We start from the raw sequence: 24,753 nt of genomic DNA, 5'->3' as shown, positions 1-24,753 counted from the left end.
TGTGGTCTAAACTTAAATACATCAGCAACATTTGGATGGATTGCCGTGACATTGTACAGACATTCATGGTTCTTCTATAAAAAGCCTTTGCGTGTTGTTATTTGGCCGAGGTCTAGTTTGGAAACCTATGTCTATTTTAGTGGTACGGTGCCCAGTATCATTATTATAAATATATATATATATATATATATTCTTTATTTAACAGGTAAAAAAACTCATTGAGATTAAAATCTCTTTTCCACGAGTGACCTGGCCAAGAAGGGCCGCATGTACATATAAAACACAGACATGAAAGGCAGACAAATACAGCTGTAAAACACAAATAAAATGGCACATTAGCCAGTCAATATACGAAGTAAAACAAACTATTAAAATCATTCAAAAACTGGTGTACTTTCAAATTATAGCTCACTCGAGATGGTTTCTCCAAAATGACAGGGTTTGCATCCATTCAAGTGTATCTTACAGTTCCTTTGTGAGTGAATTACACACAAATCTGCAGAGTGTCACTAATATATATTATTATTTTTTGATTTTCAACATACTATTTGTACACAATGACTTTCCATATTTCTGACATTCTATACTTTTCTGACTTTTTTCTGTAGAATCTTGACAAAACTATTACTTGTTCTTAAATGATGACCTATTGCTGGAGATGAGATGAAAAAGCTACAACGCTTAAAGAACTTTGTTCTAAAAACTCTCAATTCTATAATTGACTACCCCCATTCAACGCAATAAGCCGTCTTTTATTAACTATAGGTTTTGCATCCATTAAAGTGTATCTTACAGTTCCTTTAGTTGTAGGATTGTGAACTAATGTATAATTACTTTATTAACTATAGGTTTGCATCCATTACAGTGTATATTACAGTTCCTTTGTGAGTGAATTACACACAAATCTGCAGAGTGTCACTAATATATATATATATTCTTTATTTAACCAGGTAAAAAAACTCATTGAGATTAAAATCTCTTTTCCAAGAGTGACCTGGCCAAGAAGGGCAGCATGTACAAAGTTACAACATATAAAACACAGACATGAAAGGCAGACAATTACAGCTGTAAAACACAAATAAAATGGCACATTAGCCAGTCAATATGCGAAGTAAAACAAACTATTAAAATCATTCAAAACTGGCAACATTTTAAAACGATTTCAGGATATACGAGCACTCACATCGACCAAAACTAAAAAAGTTTTACGCAGTGACTGACATTCTGTATGGGAATTCACAACCGAGCTGCTGTGGGGAGATGAGTATGTTATGGCTCTCGGGGGATGGTGGGTTAAGAGACATATTCTTAGTTTATGGACTGCCTCAGGGGGTTAACGAAATCTACTAAAAACAAAGTACTTCATTATCTACTTTTTTCAGCTTTTATACACAAAAGTGCAGGGAAGGTAGGCAGATTTAGAACACTATCTGTGCGATAGTGTTAGTGTTCCTTGCCCTTATCCATTTATTTTTCTTTATTCAGCAATCGGCAATTGTGTCATCTTGTTTTTCTTGTTATTTAGGAAAGTGCTTGCTTAAATGTTTGTATTTTAAGTGCATATTATAGAACAGGTATAGGGCAATATCAAAATTAGCCCAAACTTTTTTTTATTCACAATGTTTACTGATAATTATCAAATATGCATGGCGTCCAATTCTTAACTTTTCCCTAAAACATTCTAGAATTTCTTTATCTAACACAAAAAAACATGATTTTTAAAAACATTTGACAACAATAGATACGTTGTTCCTGTTTTTATTACGATTATCAGATACAAAATGATAAGTATAAATAAATCTATGCTTTCAAATGCATTATTCAGAGATATTAGGCCTGTCAAATCAAAACTGGAGCATGTGAATAAGAGAGAGCTGAGTCCTAACCAGCAGCCCCTCTGACCCAAACCAAACTCTGAGCAGCAGGCGGCTGAGACGGAGCCAACCAGCATGCGGACCAAAGTGCTGCTAAGAACTCATGTACAAAATGAAATAGCAAGCACTGAATTCAAAGTGTGTATTTACTACACTAAGAGGAAAAGGAGATTTACCAGAGTTCTGTTGTGAGAGATTCGTGAGTAGAGCAGCGGCATCACGTTTACAATCCCTCCTGTTAGGACGAAACCACAACTGCAGGTAAATGTGATGATGATGTGTGACAGGTTGAATGCAGCACAATAATCATTTTATTTCTGAAATCTTCGTTCTCGTAATCGTTTAACCAACATTGTAGTTCAAAATAAAATTTGAATAATCACCCTGTGCTCGAACCAAACAAAAGAGAATACAAAATACACTCATGTAATAACAAAAAATAAGTTAATTTGTCATTTAAAAGCAAATAAGACAAACTCTACGAATACAGACTTTACATTTTCCAACATCGACATAATACAATTGAAATGTAACCATTTAACATATACAATCGCTCATGTTTTCATCATGGGTATCTACAGCATTACTATACTTTAGAGAAGATTGGTACAGTATATGATGATGTACATTATATATATATATGTATAAAGCTTATGTGGGATACACAAATAAATATCACCCAATGGATGTTATCTACATCTCATCACATTTAACTCCTCAGAGTGATTGTGTCTTGATATTTGTCTATATTGATGTTAAACATGGAGCTGCTGTGATGCAAGTCAAATTTGATCTGACCATTAAAGTATTATCGTATTATCGTATCGTATTTCTGCAGGAGATCCACACATAGACAACTCAACATCACAAAGAGGTCAAAAACTTCACAACAGCCCTTTCAATTGGGACAAAATGTATCGACAGTCATTTAAAAATGACCCCTCTCACAACTAAGAAGAAGTTAAGAAAATGGACACTGCAAATATAGCAAGGTAAAATGCCAAGTGGGTACAGCTCATTACAAATGTTAATCTTGGGTTTGCTTTCACTCGATGAAGCTCAGTGCAAGTTCTTTCATGAAGTGCAGGGTCTTTCATGAAGACTTTCACCTTTCCTAGTCGGATTCTCGTCCCCCTAAATCTATCACAGCACGATGGAGTCTAATCGCCAAAGTTTAATATATATATTGCCTTTTGTATACACAGCAATAAATATGTTTATCGCACTAAACAAACTTCAACTGTCAATCATTCCAAGCACTCTTTAAACCGAGGAGGAGGGGCACACTTAAAATATTGTAACGCAATTTAATCACATTACAAAGTTTGACCCAAAGTTGCTCCCACGCGGATGTCCCCCATGAATTGAATGGTTTTGGAAGAGCAAAGGTAGCAGATAAATTGGCAAGAGCTACAAGTATTGCACATATAGTGTTAGCAATATGATAGCAGAAGAGATAATATGCATATTAGACTGACACAGTGAGTGAAAAGAGGAAGAAAAAGGTTTGATTAGCAGCATTATATTTGTTATTCAGACAACATTTTAGAGAGTTTAATTCCAAATTATGCAAGTTAACTGATGATGGCAGGAAATAGTTCAAATGAAAAAATAATTGTGCTTTTTTCCTTATATATTACACCTAAATATGGAAAGGTTATACGTTGTATGTTGTCTCTGAAATACCGAATTTGCTATACCAATTAAAAGAAAAAAGTCTTATCATATAGACTCTTCCTTCCATAAAATATTTGGCAACATTTGCAAAATATTAGGAAAAATTCTGAATCATTCGGTACAGCTTTGTATGTGGTTTCACTTACATTTTCTCTTAACATGGTCTTCAATGTGTGCTTTGTGTGTACAGACACACAGAAAACACTGAAAAACACAACAAGAAGGACTGTAATACACATGTATCAGACACGCTCCCCTTGCTATAATGATGACAACAGTTTTTAGATGTAAAAAACACTTTTTTTATTTTGTTCACACACAAAATCAATAGTTATACTGATTGTAGCATCCCCAGGACAGTCTCCAGCTTAGAATTCCCCATATTACTGGAGATATCGTGATGGAGTTTTTTCACTTCAGTCAAAATATTCACGTGTATGCTGTTTTCAACACACAGATGCATTACATCTACAAACACACAATGCATACAATGAGAGCACATGATACACTTTTGATGTTTGTTTCATTTCTGAGATAATGTTACAGAATGTTTCGGAAAATGAAGATTCCAGGACCACTTTAAATGTTTCGTTTACAATCGTTTCCCAATGACCCGGAATAGTACTGCCAGAACGAACGATATCCAAAATGTCTTCCAGTTTACAAACTTCGGCCATTCTTTTTACACAGGGGTCACTACTCGTTCTGTTTTCAATCGTCCCCATCACCACACTTATTAAACGGATAATGACTACATTATGATCAATATATACAGAGCGTTTTGCATAGTAGTTTCCCCTTTTTATTTTATTTGTCTTTAAATGGGCATGTTTGCCTTGTAGTTGACTTTCAAATATTGAAGACCATGTTAAGAGAAAATGTAAGTGAAACCACATACAAAGCTGTACCGAATGATTCAGAATTTTTCCTAATATTTTGCAAATGTTGCCAAATATTTTATGGAAGGAAGAGTCTATATGATAAGACTTTTTTCTTTTAATTGGTATAGCAAATTCGGTATTTCAGAGACAACATACAACTTATAACCTTTCCATATTTAGGTGTAATATATAAGGAAAAAAGCACTATTTTTTTTTCATTTGAACTATTTCCTGCCATCATCAGTTAACTTGCATAATTTGGAATTAAACTCTCTAAAATGTTGTCTGAATAACAAATATAATGCTGCTAATCAAACCTTTTTCTTCCTCTTTTCACTCACTGTGTCAGTCTAATATGCATATTATCTCTTCTGCTATCATATTGCTAACACTATATGTGCAATACTTGTAGCTCTTGCCAATTTATCTGCTACCTTTGCTCTTCCAAAACCATTCAATTCATGGGGGACATCCGCGTGGGAGCAACTTTGGGTCAAACTTTGTAATGTGATTAAATTGCGTTACAATATTTTAAGTGTGCCCCTCCTCCTCGGTTTAAAGAGTGCTTGGAATGATTGACAGTTGAAGTTTGTTTAGTGCGATAAACATATTTATTGCTGTGTATACAAAAGGCAATATATATATTAAACTTTGGCGATTAGACTCCATCGTGCTGTGATAGATTTAGGGGGACGAGAATCCGACTAGGAAAGGTGAAAGTCTTCATGAAAGACCCTGCACTTCATGAAAGAACTTGCACTGAGCTTCATCGAGTGAAAGCAAACCCAAGATTAACATTTGTAATGAGCTGTACCCACTTGGCATTTTACCTTGCTATATTTGCAGTGTCCATTTTCTTAACTTCTTCTTAGTTGTGAGAGGGGTCATTTTTAAATGACTGTCGATACATTTTGTCCCAATTGAAAGGGCTGTTGTGAAGTTTTTGACCTCTTTGTGATGTTGAGTTGTCTATGTGTGGATCTCCTGCAGAAATACGATACGATAATACGATAATACTTTAATGGTCAGATCAAATTTGACTTGCATCACAGCAGCTCCATGTTTAACATCAATATAGACAAATATCAAGACACAATCACTCTGAGGAGTTAAATGTGATGAGATGTAGATAACATCCATTGGGTGATATTTATTTGTGTATCCCACATAAGCTTTATACATATATATATATAATGTACATCATCATATACTGTACCAATCTTCTCTAAAGTATAGTAATGCTGTAGATACCCATGATGAAAACATGAGCGATTGTATATGTTAAATGGTTACATTTCAATTGTATTATGTCGATGTTGGAAAATGTAAAGTCTGTATTCGTAGAGTTTGTCTTATTTGCTTTTAAATGACAAATTAACTTATTTTTTGTTATTACATGAGTGTATTTTGTATTCTCTTTTGTTTGGTTCGAGCACAGGGTGATTATTCAAATTTTATTTTGAACTACAATGTTGGTTAAACGATTACGAGAACGAAGATTTCAGAAATAAAATGATTATTGTGCTGCATTCAACCTGTCACACATCATCATCACATTTACCTGCAGTTGTGGTTTCGTCCTAACAGGAGGGATTGTAAACGTGATGCCCGTGCTCTACTCACGAATCTCTCACAACAGAACTCTGGTAAATCTCCTTTTCCTCTTAGTGTAGTAAATACACACTTTGAATTCAGTGCTTGCTATTTCATTTAAACATGAGTTCTTAGCAGCACTTTGGTCCGCATGCTGGTTGGCTCCGTCTCAGCCGCCTGCTGCTCAGAGTTTGGTTTGGGTCAGAGGGGCTGCTGGTTAGGACTCAGCTCTCTCTTATTCACATGCTCCAGTTTTGATTTGACAGGCCTAATATCTCTGAATAATGCATTTGAAAGCATAGATTTATTTATACTTATCATTTTGTATCTGATAATCGTAATAAAAACAGGAACAACGTATCTATTGTTGTCAAATGTTTTTAAAAATCATGTTTTTTTGTGTTAGATAAAGAAATTCTAGAATGTTTTAGGGAAAAGTTAAGAATTGGACGCCATGCATATTTGATAATTATCAGTAAACATTGTGAATAAAAAAAAGTTTGGGCTAATTTTGATATTGCCCTATACCTGTTCTATAATATGCACTTAAAATACAAACATTTAAGCAAGCACTTTCCTAAATAACAAGAAAAACAAGATGACACAATTGCCGATTGCTGAATAAAGAAAAATAAATGGATAAGGGCAAGGAACACTAACACTATCGCACAGATAGTGTTCTAAATCTGCCTACCTTCCCTGCACTTTTGTGTATAAAAGCTGAAAAAAGTAGATAATGAAGTACTTTGTTTTTAGTAGATTTCGTTAACCCCCTGAGGCAGTCCATAAACTAAGAATATGTCTCTTAACCCACCATCCCCCGAGAGCCATAACATACTCATCTCCCCACAGCAGCTCGGTTGTGAATTCCCATACAGAATGTCAGTCACTGCGTAAAACTTTTTTAGTTTTGGTCGATGTGAGTGCTCGTATATCCTGAAATCGTTTTAAAATGTTGCCAGTTTTTGAATGATTTTAATAGTTTGTTTTACTTCGCATATTGACTGGCTAATGTGCCATTTTATTTGTGTTTTACAGCTGTAATTGTCTGCCTTTCATGTCTGTGTTTTATATGTTGTAACTTTGTACATGCTGCCCTTCTTGGCCAGGTCACTCTTGGAAAAGAGATTTTAATCTCAATGAGTTTTTTTACCTGGTTAAATAAAGAATATATATATATATTAGTGACACTCTGCAGATTTGTGTGTAATTCACTCACAAAGGAACTGTAATATACACTGTAATGGATGCAAACCTATAGTTAATAAAAGTAATTATACATTAGTTCACAATCCTACAACTAAAGGAACTGTAAGATACACTTTAATGGATGCAAAACCTATAGTTAATAAAAGACGGCTTATTGCGTTGAATGGGGGTAGTCAATTATAGAATTGAGAGTTTTTAGAACAAAGTTCTTTAAGCGTTGTAGCTTTTTCATCTCATCTCCAGCAATAGGTCATCATTTAAGAACAAGTAATAGTTTTGTCAAGATTCTACAGAAAAAAGTCAGAAAAGTATAGAATGTCAGAAATATGGAAAAGTCATTGTGTACAAATAGTATGTTGAAAATCAAAAAATAATAATATATATTAGTGACACTCTGCAGATTTGTGTGTAATTCACTCACAAAGGAACTGTAAGATACACTTGAATGGATGCAAACCCTGTCATTTTGGAGAAACCATCTCGAGTGAGCTATAATTTGAAAGTACACCAGTTTTTGAATGATTTTAATAGTTTGTTTTACTTCGTATATTGACTGGCTAATGTGCCATTTTATTTGTGTTTTACAGCTGTATTTGTCTGCCTTTCATGTCTGTGTTTTATATGTACATGCGGCCCTTCTTGGCCAGGTCACTCGTGGAAAAGAGATTTTAATCTCAATGAGTTTTTTTACCTGTTAAATAAAGAATATATATATATATATATATATTTATAATAATGATACTGGGCACCGTACCACTAAAATAGACATAGGTTTCCAAACTAGACCTCGGCCAAATAACAACACGCAAAGGCTTTTTATAGAAGAACCATGAATGTCTGTACAATGTCACGGCAATCCATCCAAATGTTGCTGATGTATTTAAGTTTAGACCACAGTCTTGACTATTGCTGTTTTGCATTTTATGGGAAAAGTAAAACATTCAGGCTCTTCTTACGGGCTTCTTTATGGCATGTATTACATTATATTCTAACAGTGAACGTCACATGAATAGATAATCAAAAGCTCACTCATTATGACACCTTAAGGAAACTTACTGACACTCAAGCGGATCCCCTTGGAGAAAAGTCAGAGTCTTTTGCAGTCAAACCGGGGGGAGAAATCCTGCTCGTTCCTTCAATCTTCCTTACAGAGCCCCTCCTCCAACACACGTGACCAGAAAGAGGCTGTACTCTGAACCCACCCACCCTAAGCCGCATTCGTTTCTTGACTGGCGCTTCAGACGGTTGACTTGGTAAGCTGAATTGTCTGTCTTTTTTTTTATTTATTTTTGAGCATATCTCTATATGGTCGTAGCCTAGTCATTTATACAGAGGCTTTCATCAGTGTGAAATTGCACATCAAAGGGGCAGGCATCAAAGGCTAATTAGATTAGACAACAAAGGGCTCTGAGGGGGAGGGGTCAAAGAGACTATCTTATTCAATACATCAAAAATACCTATACAACAGAGGGGGTGCCTGGGGCTAATCTAATTGCGGGGCAATTACTCCACTCTCGGGGTCAGGGGTCAGATACCTTAACTATCTTAATCAATACAACAAAAGACCTATACACAAAGGGGTGCCTGGGGCTAATCTAATTGAGGGGCAATTATTCCACTCTTGGGGTCAGGGGTCAAATACCTTAACTATCTTAATTGATACAATAAAAGGCCTATACACAAAGGGGGTGCCTGGGGCTAATCTAATTGTGGGGCAATTACTCCACTCTTGGGGTCAGGGGTCAAATACCTTAACTATCTTAATTGCTACAATAAAAGAATCACTCCGGGGGGTCTTTCACGCCAATCTGACATCAAAGGGACTTAGCTCATTTGCATAAGTAGGGAGAGGTATGACCTGTCACACCACCTGTCACTTTTTTGACGAAAGGAACATCATTACTACTACTGATGAGCGATAACATTATTTTTGGCCATACGTTTTTCATAAGACTGATGAAGTTGGAATCAGTTGTAGTTACAACTATCCCAAAAACTATGAAATACTTTTACTGTGTGTAGGCCTACTTCTTGATACTTTCCTGTCAAAGTCCCCTCCATGGTACAACAATGCCTGTCTTGCTGCTATATGTGACGAGCAATACAAATACTTTTAAGTTCTTAAGAAGACTGATCATTTTGGACTCAGTAGTTAGACTACTAGCGCAAAGACTATAAAATACTTTTATTTTGTACTTTCAGAGAAATCCTCTGTACAATTGTCCACCCTGAATACCCCATGCAGATGCTCCTGCTGTCTGTCAAACACAAGCAGAAACATTACTTTCCAAAAATGGAAAGTTATCTTGGTCCCGCTCCCCACGTGAAACACAGGGTAAGTTTAGTGCTGCTAATGTAATGAAAATGGCTCCAGGCCCCACAAGGTATACGCTGTCAGCCATGTCGGTGTGTCAGTTGCCCCGAGCTGCTTCCCGGCTTGACAGGGATTTAGCCCATAGCCGATGACATCCTTATAGTCGGCTGTGGGGACACAGAGGATGAGGCCAATCGTAACCATGACACAAACCTCATCGCTCTGATGGACAGATGCAGGGAAGTAAAGCTGAGACTGGGCCTGAAAAAGCTGCAGTTCCGCTTCCACGGCCACATACTGTCCGCGGAGGGCCTCTGGGCTGACCCTGAAAAAGTCAGGGCGGTTCTGGACATGCCAAACCCCATAGACGCAAAAGGGGTCCAGCGGTGTGTCGGATTTGTGAACTATCTGTCCAGATTCATGCCACGCTTGTCAGCGGTATGTAAGTCGCTGAGGAGACTGCTGGACAAGGATGTGATGTGGCACTGGCTGCCCAAACATGATGCCGCCAAGAAGGAAATCAAGGCACTGGTCACGGCGGTGCCAGTCCTAAGGTACTATGACGTCCGCAAGCCAGTCACCGTACAGAGCGACTCCAGACAGGCGAGTCTGGGCTGCTGCTTGCTTCAAGGGGGACAGCCTGTCGCATTCGCCTCCCGGGCATTGACCCAAACAGAGCAAAATTACGCACAGATTGAAAAGGAGTGCCTGAGCATCGTATTCGCCTGCCAAAGCTTCCACTACTACCAGTACCTATATGGGAGGGGTGATGTGACTGCAGAGAACGACCACCGCCCACTGGTGTCCATCTTCACCAAGCCCCTCCTCAGTGCGCCAAAGCGCCTTCAGAGCATGCTGCTCACACTTCAGAACTACTGCCTTGCGGTGGTATACAAGCCAGGCCCTGAGATGTACATAAGTGACACGCTCAGCAGAGCCACCACCCCACCACAGAGAACAGACACACTGTACCAACGTGAAATGGTCTGCAGCATGCAGCAGGAGCAGGGTGACATGGCGGCCATTCAGCAGGCAGACTATTTAAATGTCAGCAGCCAACGCATGGCACAGATTCGGACACGCACTGAGGAGGATGTGTGTCTTCAAACACTTAAGTCTGTCGTGCTGGAGGGATGGCCAGGACACAAAGAGGAGACCCCTAGCCGTCAGGGACTACTGGGCCATCAGAGATGAGATAAATGCACAGGATGGCGTGCTCTTCAGGAGTCAGCGTGTCATCATTCCAAAAGCTATGCGCCCGGAAATGCTGAGACGGATCCACTACAACCACGTGGGGGGCGAGGCGTGCTACAGGCAGGCCTGTGATACACTTTACTGGCCCGGTATGCAAGGGGAATTCAAGGATTATGCGCAAAAGTGCTCTGTGTGCAATGAGTATGCACACGAACAACAGAAAGAGACTATGATGTCACACCCGCTCCCCACACGTCCCTGGCAGCTAGTAAGCATGGATCTGTACAGCTACGCAGCACAGAACTTCTTGCTCGTGGTGGACCATTATTCTGACTTTTGGGAGATCGACCTGCTCCCTGACCTATCAGCGGACACCACGATCCGTAGATCCGTAGATGTTTTGCACGCTACGGTGTCCCAGACAGGGCCATTTCTGATGGTGGAGGCCAGTTTGCCGGTGGAGAGTTCCGGGCATTTGCAAGAGAGTGGGGTTTTGAGCATGTCATGTCCTCACCGAGGCACCCAAAGGCTAACGGCAAAGCGGAGTCAGCAGTGAAAATTGTAAAGAGCCTGTGCAGAAGGGCAGACCGTGCCAAAGAGGACCCCTGGAGGGCCATATTGCATTGGAGAAATACGCCCACTGAGGATATGCATTGCAGCCCAGCACAGCGGCTTATGTCGCGGAGACTGAGAACCCTTCTTTCTGTGGCCGACCAGCTACTGGTGCCTCAGGTCGTCATGGGTGTTCCTGACAATCTGAAAATGAAACATCAAGCAGCAAAGCTGACATATGACCTGCCAAGGATCTGCCGGAGGAGAGGTGTGTGCCTTCAGCAGTTGGGACTCCGGTCCTATCTGGTCGGTGTGGAGGGGACCACGTATCGGCGCAACAGGGTTGATCTTCGACCAGCAGAGGCGGCCCTTCTCCAGCCGTCAGTTGTCCCAGAATCGGCCCTGGAGCAGCCTGCAAGTCGGGGGAGCGCCAGAGAGGTCGTCGGCGTCCCCGGAGTCTCCAAGGCCATCACCCCCGGGGTCGTCGCGGTCTTCCCCGCAGACTGGGGATACACCATGCCTTGAGTTACAGGGCCGGGCCTTCTCCCGGAGCGGACGACTGATTAGACCTCCTGACAGACTTGACCTCTAGGTCACACACACACACACACACACACACACACACACACACACACACACACACACACACACACACACACACTTGGACTGTGCCACACAAACACACATGGACGATAAAGATTGAAAAAAAAAGAAAAAAAGAAAAAAAAGGAAGTGGAGAGATTGTAAAACAAATGTGATTGATTGTTCCGAGTTTATTGCTGATGTGTTCGGATCCGGCTATTATTGAAGTGTCTCTGCTATGTGCACTATTTGTTGTTGAAATCATTTGATTAATGTTCTGATTGAAGGTCAACAGTTGAATGGTAGTATTAATTCTGTGTTTTGACTTAACAAAAGGAAGGAAGATGTTACACGGTGGTTTAGGCTAGGTTGCAGCTCCACCCTGTGGACGTATTGTGCCTGTGTTATATATATATCTGCCTCACGTGAATATACCTCAGTTGTATGATTACCTGCTCAATGTGAATACACGGCGTTGAGACACAGCCTGACTTGCCTTGTTTATTAATGCACATACATCTACAAACACACCCCACATCCTGCTGTATGCTTTCACACATTCTGCTTCCACATTGGAAAAGAGCAGCACAAAATGCTTGTTATGTTATGTGGAAACAAGATTGAAGAGAAGGCTCCGTAACACATTACTCTAAGGATCGAGTTCAGACATATAGGCTGTGTTGAACACTATCATCAGAGTAGTGATCTAATCAATAAATAAAGATTCAGCCGATAACACAAAAGCACATGGCTACCTAACATGCAGAATGAGTCCTTTTGCATGCTAAGTAGCCATGTGCTTTCTGGGGCTTACTCTTTATTGGTAAACTGATTTAACCGTAAAAGTTCCTTGAAAATAAGAGTCCCGATCTTATTACAAAATAAAGTGCAAAACGAAAAACTCTACCATAGGAAAATATTGGCTTACAAATATAATCACTTCTCTAAAAGTTAACTCATTTTAAATATAGTTTGACATATTAAAGGTCATTTACAATAATACTATTAATATTAGTAATACGCTTTATATTTGTATAGCACCTATTACAAGAATTGTAGCCAAACTCGCTTCACAGTAGTTCAATAGACAGATTAGTATAACATGACAGGATAAAAGCAATGTAGAGGAGCAGCTATAGATTTCAACACATATATCCACGAAGATTAATACATGAAGACTTGTGACTCGGACTTGACTTGGACTCGAACACAGGTAATGATGACTCGGACTCGACTCGGACACTCCTTGGGTGACTCGGACTTGGACTCGGACTCGAACACAGGTAATGATGACTCGGACTGGGACACTCCTTGGGTGACTCGGACTTGGACTCGGACTCGAACACAGGTAATGATGACTCGGACTCGACTCGGACACTCCTTGGGTGACTCAAACTTGGACTCGAACACAGGTGATGATGACTCGGACTTGACTCTGACACTCCTTGGGTGACTCAGACTTGGATTCGGACTCGACTACGACTCTCCCTTAGTGACTCGGACTTGGACTCGGACTCAAAGAGTGGTGACTCGAGAGTGACTTGGACTCGTGAATTGGACTCGTGAATTGGTGACTTGACTACAACACTGCAACTAACAAGTGACATGTAGAGGTCAGTGGCACTCAGACTCTACAGGGGTCATTTTTTTATCATGGGGCATCACCCTTGTACAGCATCAGGACAATATCTATGGAGCCAGACACTGAAAGTGTTCTGGAGGCTGATGCGTTGACTGGGACAGATGGAAAGATGAGGTTGATGAGATGGAAGAATCTGTGAGGAACGAACTAGGGGCAGAGAAATAATCATATGTTAACCCTTTAAAGGGGAAAGGAAACACCAATTACAGTTATAATATTCCGGTAGTTTATTCATTTTACAATGTATATTGATCGTAATATTTATTGTATATGATATTACTCGCCAAAAGAAAATTAATTATCCGCCGGGCGGGTGGGGAATTCCGGGACCAGGCCGCCGCCATTAGGGGAGTCCCAAATGGTGACGTCACTGGCTGTGTTTTCGCTCCACCAGAAGTCAACACAACGTAGCAGATATGGCAGCGATGGAGGAATTTTGCAATGAGATCGACGTTTTGAACGATGAATTTGACTATTCGTCGGGAGATGACATTGATGTGGAAGCATCTACAGTTACCAGGCATCCCATGGCCTATGCTTATGAACCGATTCGGTCGAATAGAGTGGCATACGATCCGGAATAAAAAAATTAAAAAAACACAATGCTAACAGTGAGCCTCTGAATTAGCCCCGAGCGAAAATGCTAACCTATTACTGCACCGAAAATCACTCCTAGCTCCCTTATTACTTATCCTAGCCGCACATCCAACACATCGTTTATGATCGCAAGGAGACACAGAATCTAACGGTGCCCACCTCAAAGAAAGATACAAACTCGCGAGGTTATCCACAAAAACGTACATCAAAACAAGTGGCGCTAGGTACTAACATACGCCAGGCTAACGGCTTACCTTCCTCATTGTCTGGTCTAAACTGGTCTTCAATGGCATTACAACGATAAAAACGATGATGTAGTTAATCCATAGGTTAATATCCAATGGGGCTGTGTCCCCTTTGAAATGTTCTGATAATCTATAAGCAATACAACTGCAATTCCGTTATCTGCTGTCCGCTCTGTGCTCCGTGCGCTCTGGGTCCTGCAATACCATCCATCAATAGCAATACTAGCCTTTTTAGGGCTGTTTTCGACAGATGAGTGTGTATGCCAGTTTAATTAGTTGAGCTATAGAACACCCCCGTCATAATAATAGCTACCATTTAGTTTGGACGCGATTGCGTTAATTAATAAGGTCACACTGTGTCAGTAAATACATGGGTGAGCTAGTAATCTGGTAGTGCTGCAATATTTACCTCTCTCTCGGCAGCTGAAGCAACTCGTTTGGTGGCTTGAACTTCACGTTTGTTGACACTGTCATTGTCTTGCGCGGCCGACGTGCTGGGACGGTCGGTGTTCCCGACTGCATACGTTGAGAAATCGAATATTGTGGGAACAGATCCTGGCTTCAAATCCAATGTTTTGTATTGAACCAGGCATCCAGACTGGACTTTGAGCAGCTTCTCATCCTTTAGTGGCAGCCTATGGAAATGTACTTCTTCCTTCTTTGTATAAAATCCATTTGTGCAACCTGGGGCAATACAATAAACTCCTGACGACGACCGTTTTCTTGTAATGTAAACTACTGGTGCATTGCACGCCATGTTGTTTGTTATTGAGCTTTGGCCCAGGAAGCCGTACCCACTCAGTGACGTCACTGGAAAAGTCCCGGAGCAATGGAAGCGCCCATGGTCATTAGGCACGTATTTCAAAAAGTAAATTCGCGTATCTCGATCGTTTACATTGGAAATAGACTAGATAAATACATTTCCTAATGGTAATATTGTCGCATGGAAAGCAGTTTGAAAAGTGTTTCCATTTCCCTTTAATTGCCAGACCAAGAAGAAATCTATGGACAAATTATTTCTTTGCATTTGTTTTTATCAAATAGGACAAATAACCACAAACCATTTTTATTTTTTTTACTGACCACACAGTTTTGTTTTTATGAGCCTCTACCAACTGGTCAAGAATACAAGTTTTTATTTTATGGAAGATGAGCTATATATACAACCAGATATATTCATAAAAAATAATAAATTATAATTTTAAAAAAAAGTATATATATATATATATAAAAAAAAAAACGTGCTCATCTTACTGTATATGCTAAATTGGCCTAACAAGAAACCACTGGCCTAACAGCAAATGTCTATATCTTGTGTTGGCCTAACTTGCTCATGTGTGTGCAACTTTGGGCTGCATTTCATGCATGAAAGGTGCTATATAAATTATTATCGCTCTTTCACTCTGAGACTCATAAGGCAGTACTACATTTAGTAATATTACCATGAATCTAGCTATTTACCATATTTTATTGGAAAACATCTCTGAAACTCTGAAAAAGTTGTATTGCTAGTTTACAATATAAAGGCCAATTCGACCGGTTGGTTGACCTTATTTTCAAAAAAATTATTACACCCTTGTTACAAAAATGTTTTGTGCATCAAGTTATATAAATCTGTTATAGTGTAAGTGCTCTGACACTAAAATATGTCAAAGATTATATGGTTACCTTACAGAAGTTGACCAAAAAGAGTGATTTTTAGCATGCCAACTTTCTCAGTGAAGCTAGCTGAAGGGCATTCTGTTCGAACCACAGTGACATCTAGAGGTTGTATTGTGCATAACATGTCAACCAAACGATAGAGCTGGCTGAATCAGATAGAGTTACACTTTATTTTTTCAACAAGATATCAAGACACACAATGTGCTCTACCAAATGGTGGCGCTGGTTGTTAAAGGTTAAGACAGCATCATCATAAGAGGCCAACAAGAGTGACAGGGTGTGTCACTCTGAAGGATAGACCAGCTATCCAGGATATTCTCTGAAGATTTCCTAAGGGGTAAAAGCTGCTGCTGGAGTACTGACAGGAAGTAGTGCTGATATCATGTCTACCATATCTTCTTAAAATACTCTGTCCAACAATATAAGTCTAATGACACATTTTTATTTAAGATGCATTCTTGTACTAAGGAGGTGAATTTGAAAAAGAATACCTGAAAAAGTACTTGTTGGTGTAGTTAAATTAGTATACTGAGCCAAACAGTATCACTCTCATTAAGAATTTATGGCAGAACATAATTGTATCTCTCATCAAAGATAGCAGAACACATGCATTATTGTACTCAAGAGGGGAGTTTGACAGAGTACACAGTAAAAGTACTCCAAATAGTATTTATCAATCCTCGACCTCCAAGCTATTTTAATATAATTTTGAAGAAGAAACCCAGCTCGATGCTGACTTGACCATGGCAAACGGGAAATACGGCCGCATCAATTCAGCAGTGTCAGTAACATTAAACAGAGAGATACTCATACTTTATAAGATAGGGATTCATGGCTGACAGTGCAAGACAAACAGCCAGATAGACAGATCGCGAGACAGACAGACAGGCAGACAGACCAACAGACCGACAGACGCGCACACACATACGCACCCACACACGGACAGACTGTCTTCTGCATGTTTTTCATGTAGCCTTATATTCAATGTATTTCTTTTGTGCAAACACGCACTGCACTGTCTAGGCCAGGGGTATGCAACCTTTTTGACCAAAAGAGGCATTTTGCTCCTTTTTCCAAAACGTTTTTTTGTCTGTAGCCGCAAAACATATTTCATAGTTTTTTATTGTTATATCAGACAAAAGCTACAGTTTTTTTGCATTTATTAGGCTATTTATTACATGATATAAAACTGTTAACCTCTAATAAGAAACAAAGAACTCTTATAAGGAGAATTAAAAATAATACACAGGCCTACTTTAAAATAAATTAAACACAGCACTTGGGGAGTCCTCTGCACATTTGAAGGAAAAACAAATATTATTAAAATGGGCCCACTTTGAAATAAATAAAACATATAGCTGCACCCTAAAAAGAGTTCAAGGTAGGGTAGGTAAGAATGGAGAAACCAGCTTGAGTGTGCAAGCATTTGAAAGTACACAACCGGAAAAAATATGCCTCTTCCTTCAGACTTACTTACAGAGCCCCTCCTCCAACACACACGAACGCGCACATGACCAATGAAGGCACGAGATAAGTGTGTGCCCAGTTGGAAGGCTGACAGGCAGGTAGGCCATCCAGTTATTTTAGCCGGGCCGGCTCAGATGATTGGTCGTGCTTTTTACAGCGCTACGGCTTCCAGAGATTAATTGTTGTATGTATTTATTGTCAAAGCATTTAATATATTTATTGCTATCGGGACGTTAAGAGCATTCCATGGAATATAACAAAAAGTGTTTTCTGAAATAAATTACATACCCCATTGAATTATGACTGAAGATCGTCAGCTGTCTTCTTCTCCCTTGTTGTTCCTCGATACGTAAAGGCTGCAGCACCGTTGACAACTTCTCTCTACATATCAAACATACTGGTAAACAAGCATCGTTTGCTGTGAAAGCATATAACTCTGTCCACACAGAATTAAATCCTGTGTTCCTCCGGTACTTTTCTTTGATTTATCCATAGTTCGCTCATCGAGCCGGGGGTCAGGTCAGAGCCTTATATGGCTCTGGGTCAGGTTATTCGCCTCCAAGAAAAGGCGCTCGCGCGGGACCGTAGCAGGATGTGACGCATATTTTAGTTGACCTAATTAAAACCGTTTTGTTTTTTATTTATGCGTCACCGTATCACCTCAAAATACAAGATACGAAACATTTTCAACCATGCAACAAAATATAAATAGTCCTACAAATACTTTTATTTTATTTCCTTCTTATTTTTGTCTAAGCTCAAGGGAGCCAGAGCAGAGGGCTTAAAGGGCCGCATGCGTCCCGTGGGCCGCGGGTTGCCGACCCCTGGTCTAGGCAAAGAGTATGAACCTTTATTTTGAAGAGTACAGCGCAAGCATTTCAGAATCTCTTTGCACAGAGGGGACACAAGTTTATGTATAAAAGACATGAAAAGTGGATTTTGCAATAGGTGACCTTTAAATGCATTAAGTCTGCAGTGCCCCAAGATAAAATATTGAGCATCCATTGATCGTATTCAAAGAAATATCCATTGAAGATCATGAAGAACACTGGTTTCATGAAATGTAACATTCCTTTCTGAGTTGTCTGGAATACAGCCCCAATCCTTCATCTGCATCTGTAATGGTATTACTGTATACTTTTTTTGTATGAAGAATCCACATTAAATCCTAAAATAATTTATCTTTCGTTAATTACGTTCACTTACTATCTTGTATTGAAATTCTCACTTCAAAATAAACCAAAAATATTAAATGTCAGACTTATCTGAAATATAAAACTTATAAGGATTTATTACTTGTGACAAATAAGGATGGACTTGAAACCAGCCTTGAAAAATATTATTGTCTCTTTGTTTACATGTGTGTCTCAGTGTATCTGCAAGGTTTTTGCCTGATAGAAAGGAAGCACATAGCATTTCCCTTCAAGGGACAAAAAGATAAAGATTGACATGACATTTTGTTGATTGATATGACTCAACAAGTTGGATTTGTGTAATGTGTCTGGGCTGTGATAGCAGAACACAACGACTGGCAGAGTTAAGCTGCAGTTAATATATATATATATGTTTGTGTTATATGTAACGTTGCTGCCTTCTTGGCCAGGTCAGCATTGCAAATGAGATTCTATCTCAATGCTTTTATCTGGTTAAATAAAGGTTAAATAAAATTAAAAAAACTCCCAGGTACAGGGCATTGCCTGCTGGTGGGTATAGTTATATGCCCATAATGACTCCCAGCCTGGTTGGGTAAAGTGTCATCTGGCCTGTGTGGAATATCACCCACTTTAGAGAGCAGGCGATGGTGATCCACTCATTTAAGCAAAATAAACCAGTTTTCCAGAGGCACTTCAAGGCCACTAGTGCCATGTCCACTCATTTGGAGAAAGTTTATGGGGCTGCCTAAATGTAGCCAAATGGAAATCAGGTGTAATGAACCCTCTGAAAAGCAAAGTGGGGAAAACATGTTCGGAAGCTACGTGAAATTAGGTAAGCATGTTACTAAGAGCCACCGGAACAGGAAGTAAACATCACACTTGGGTTTTACAACTTCCAGTAGCTTTTTTTAGTCTCGACTCCCACTCCTTTAGCCTGAGCTCCACCTCCGGCCATTAAGCTGACTCCAATTAGTCACTGTCAGGGTAAATAAGGGGTGGATGTTTGTGCCATCTAGCAGATGCTACTGGGCTGGTAAAGCTGCTGCTCTTCTTTCATGCTGTTGCACTTGGTTACACAATAAACACAAAGACTGAAATTATCCTTACCTGAGCTCACCCTCAAGTGGCCAAGATGATACAATCGAAATAATAGCAATCAAAATGCACACTACATATCAAGTATCTGATTATTCTCTGGATTCTTTGGGATTTCTTTTATCCCATGGATCTGAAGTAGTGTGTGGTGCACACAGGCATGACAGATCGGGTATGCGTGACCAAGACACAATCGGTTTCACAACAGAAAAGTACACAAGTGTTCATCTGGATAGATATTCTTTATGTTTACAGAATGGGTGGATATTTGACGAAAATAAATACAGACTAAGACAACAAGCTCAGCAGACAGTAATCAAATAAAATATGACAGTCTATCTTGTTGTTGGGTTAACTACTAAAAAACTATAAAATATTATTCCATTCAAATTGGGAAAAGACGAAAAATAAATAAAAAAACACTGCCAAAGATACACATTTGATATAAAGAAGCCAATGTAACTCCTATGATATAGTTAATATGCATATTGTTACTTCTCGATATCACAAGCATTACCTTTTTCTGACATTTGCTCCTATATGCAGTTTTGTGTGACAGACTTTTGGTGAGTGGTTTCAAGTTTAATCTGTGATTATCATCCTTTTTTACAGTCGATGCCATGAGTCAAACTGTCCTTGGGGATGTGACCGGGCAAAAAATGAATGGCCCTGACCTTTGTCACCATATGCTTCTCAAAAATATAAGTGATTTGCATTAATTCAGTGTAAGTTTCCATATGGCATCAACAGCAGGCCGACAGAATGTTGCAGGCCCCTGACTACCTGTTCACCTTTTATATTTGTTTTTCTCCCTGGCCTAGTAGCTTTTTCTGAATCATCTGGTTGGTCTCTGACCTTGGCTGCCTGTCCACAGTATCTAATCATCCTTTAGCTATGGATTGGCTACTCTCTACCTCTATCTGGCTTTCTCCCCATTGATGTTGGTCATTTTATACCTGAACACAATCATTAATCTGATTATGACTGTGTCTGGGTGCAGTTCATTTGTCTGGCCCAGCTGTAATACAGGCAGATGCCTGCTGGGCCATAAGGATTCATCACAGAGCTATCGAGGCCTGAAGAACACACCACATAGGACAGCACCACACAAATACACAGAGAGACAAACACAGGCTTAGTAATGAAGCTTGATAGAAGCTAATGAGAGAAAGATTCACTCAGAGTACTCCTACATATCGATAACTGCTGGATTTTGTTTCTGCTTAAGGTGTTTTTGTTGCCTTTTGCAGTCTCTACATACAGGGCTCCACTATAGCTGTAATACAAATCCACAAATATGATTACATAATGGATAGTTGGACTAGATTGGATGTCATTTGTCATTTGCTTCAACATCTTGATAATCTCTACATGGTTCATTCAAAGATAGTCCCATTGTGTTATGTAGATACAAAACTGTAATTTGCAATAACATTTGCTATTCTGGACCATTAAAAAAAAGTAACAACAAACTGTTAGAAAAGCAGCATGAACACATGTATTAGTATTTTGTTTATAGAGATCAAATGACTTGCAGCTGTGGTAGAAACACCTTCCACAAAAACAAGTGGCTTTTTCAAAATCAACAAAACACACAGAGAGACAAAGCTAAATCATTTGACTCCTTTATATAAATCAGTGACAGGTGATTAATAGCTTTAGAGGGTGTTTGTAAAGGCCGGCGTTCCATGAGACACTTTTCCTGCTTGTCTATGTTTTCCAGCACTCTAGCCTCCCCCAGGTGCTCTGAGTGTTGTTACACCCTCCATACCTTGTTCTCACAGACTATAATGTAAGGATGACCAATACAAATATCTCATGCCTTAGATATTTATGGTACTCTGTCCAGGAAAATTGACCCACTACTAATATTCCATCACTGTCTCTTTATGTTTCTTCTATCCTTCAACAATATCTTCTCCAAATGGGATTAGAAGTTCAGGACAATGGTGGGAATGTAATTCAGTGAATGTGCACAGCACTGATTTTATTGAATGATCTGGACAGCTTGTGCAGTATGTTGTGCTTTACTACTCTAATGAATTACTAAGAGGTAATACAATTCCAATACAGTTTTTGCCATTAGAAATCTCTTTAACATAGATGGTACTGTTTAAAGTCTCACTTCCCCATCGTTCTTTCTCTGTAAAGGTTTTTCTAATCATCCAGGAAATCCATGGGGTAAGGGCATTTCTTAGAAAACGAATTAGATATATCTAAATAATCCTCCTTAGCTAAAGTTAACTATCTATCTATCTTTTGCCAATTTCAACACAGATGAGTTGTTCATTATGTAGGGTGGATGTGTTTATTAGTTTCTTTTTAGTTTACTATTTTGAGAAATCACAAAAAGTCAAGTGTGTGCATGTGTGGCGTACTGTGTACAGAGAGAGTGTTTAGTTGAGGAAAAAAGAAAGAGAGGTGGATGCGCAGACAGCAAACAATGGTTCAAGACCATAGACTGTTTAAAATAGACTCTGCTCTGTGCTTTATGAATTGATTAGCAGAATGGAAATTAACGTTTATCAATGATCCGTTTGGACTTAGAATATTGGAAATTAGTATTAGCATTTGCAACTCGTTCTCGAAACTCATACAGACATATCTAACAGCACTTTGCTTTTCTCTTTCTGTCTCCGTCCACGTAGCAGTTTTACTATGTCACTATTTAAACAGCTATTTCTGACTCTTGTTACTAGTTGATGAAAATTATCCCTGTGATTTTTTGGTAAACAAGAAACAGAGGGGTTAATTTAGCTAAACCTGCAGAAACAAGACACAAAAAAAAACATAATTCTCAAAACACCCATTAGAGTGTATTGTACCCCAACTGCACAGGCTAACAAATAGCTTCACGTTTCTCCTGTGTAAGTGGCAAGTTTTCAAATTAGGTAGCATGCACACAATCGACGCAAATTGAGCCCATTTCTATGCAAAGGACCCTGGTGTCAAAAACAGTCAAATTCTTTAAGATCAGTGTATACACACTATAGACAGCAGTTCAATAAAGTCATCAAAAAAGCTTGCACAGTATTTGGGTGCCCTATAGATATTTAGGAACAGAGCTCGAGAGGAGCATTTCAGCTGAAGGGCCACATATTCAAAGAAGCAAAGTTCCCACAAGATGTCTTCCTGCATTGAAGGGAATCATTGAACAAAATAGCAACTCCACCTCCTTTCTTATGCATTCTTTCCTGACTCATAAAACTAAAGTTGGAAGGGGGTTGATTCAATAAGAACAGCTGCACTGTTATTTTGTTCAATCCAAGTTTCCGTTAAAAACATAAAATCGAGATTGTGCTCAGTGATAAAATCATTGATTAAAAATGTTTTTCCTGCCAAAGACCTGACATTTAATAAAGCTAGTTTAAGTTTGTTAAACACACTATCAGTAAGATTGTTTGTGACAAGCTGTGGCTGACATGGAATCACTGCTACATTTGATAAACTCACACAAACGTTTGAGCACTTCCTGTATCTGAGCTGATTCCCCGCACTTAATCTATTACCTATCAACACAGATATCGGCAACGCTACAGGCAGGCAGGGCCCTGGCATGTCCTGGAAAGAGTTGAGTGCCATACGCCCTTGAGCCTGGACCCAGCACATATCAGTAAGAGTTTGTTGCGTTTTGTACACACACATCCTTATCAGGCTTCGGAGACTGCAGATGCTTTCTTGAAGGGAGGGGAGGTGGTTGATGTAGCCACGGTGATGAAGACGGGGGAGATGGTGCGCGTCTCTGCTTCAGTGATTTGGTGGGCGTCGTTGAGGAGCGGGGGTAAAGGACATGCTGCCAACCCTGCGTATCGCCTTAGTTTGATCTTTGAACTCCAAGAAGGAATTGGTGCCAACCCTCTGTATCTCCTTCGTGTGTTCAGCGATCTCCAGGAGGGTGGGCGAGGGTGAAAGGGTGAACGGAGAGTAGAGAGAGCTGTGGGGTGAAGGAGGAGTATCCTCAGAGGTGATAGGGGGGGTGAAGGGCGGTGGAGACTCCTTAATTTGTCTCCCATATTCAAGACATTCCTCAGGCGGGTGCAGTGATAGATTTTCAAGGTTTTCTGAGCGATGTGTTGTGTCTTTCTCTTGTTTTGATTCCTCTTGTTGCTTGTCCTTGGCAGAGGGAACAGTTTGATGACACAGGCAGTTGAATATGATAGAGATAAACAATTTCACACCTGACTTGTTCAGGCAAACTCCATTTGCCTTAAAAAGATGTCTGCGGTCCCAGAAAAAGTTAAAGTTGTCAATAAAATTGACAGAATGGTCAGTAGTTGAAAGCCAGGTGTTCAATGCAAACAATATGCTGAATCGCTCCACTCCTCTTCTGACTGGCGGTAGAAGGCCACTGATGACCACCTCTGCATTTAGAGAGCTGACAGTTTCCAACAAACATTTAAAGTCTTTTTTTTCCTTAGGTAAGATAGTTAGTGTATTGCCGTCTCTTTGCAACAAGCACAAACACAGGAGGATAGTTTATATTCTCTGTAGCGTCTTGTAGTAAATTCCTAACAAAGAGCTTATATTAGGTTTGACGGTTTTAAAGAGCTCTAATATTTATTCTGTGCCACCCTATCTGTTGACACATACCGCCAGGGCTTCAGGAACGTCACAATATTGGATCAGACAGCAACACCCACACTATACATCTGTCGTATCACATTTTCTTTCACCTGTTTTATAGAGTTCACTGATATCTTTAACCAAACATGGTGTAGCAGAAACTTCTTTAAGCCTTTTACAACACTTTTGTCAGAAAACAATGCACTCGCGCTTTGTTTTTCTTCAACTCAAAGACAGAGAGAGAGAGAGAGAGAGAGAGAGAGAGAGAGAGAGAGAGAGAGAGACAACCTGAGGGACAGTGAATGAGACACACACACACGTGTGTTGAAATGTAATTGTATCACTGTATATATATATATATATCATCAATAATATGTAAACATTTGAAATGTATGTTAATGTTGTTAATTATTTTGTATTGTGATGCTTTGGCAACATTGTTTAATTTAACT

This window comes from Pseudochaenichthys georgianus, chromosome 17 (assembly GCF_902827115.2).
Source record: "Pseudochaenichthys georgianus chromosome 17, fPseGeo1.2, whole genome shotgun sequence".
NCBI lineage: Eukaryota > Metazoa > Chordata > Actinopteri > Perciformes > Channichthyidae > Pseudochaenichthys > Pseudochaenichthys georgianus.
The sequence above is the reverse complement of the archived record's forward strand: the minus strand, read 5'-3'. Positions refer to the sequence as shown.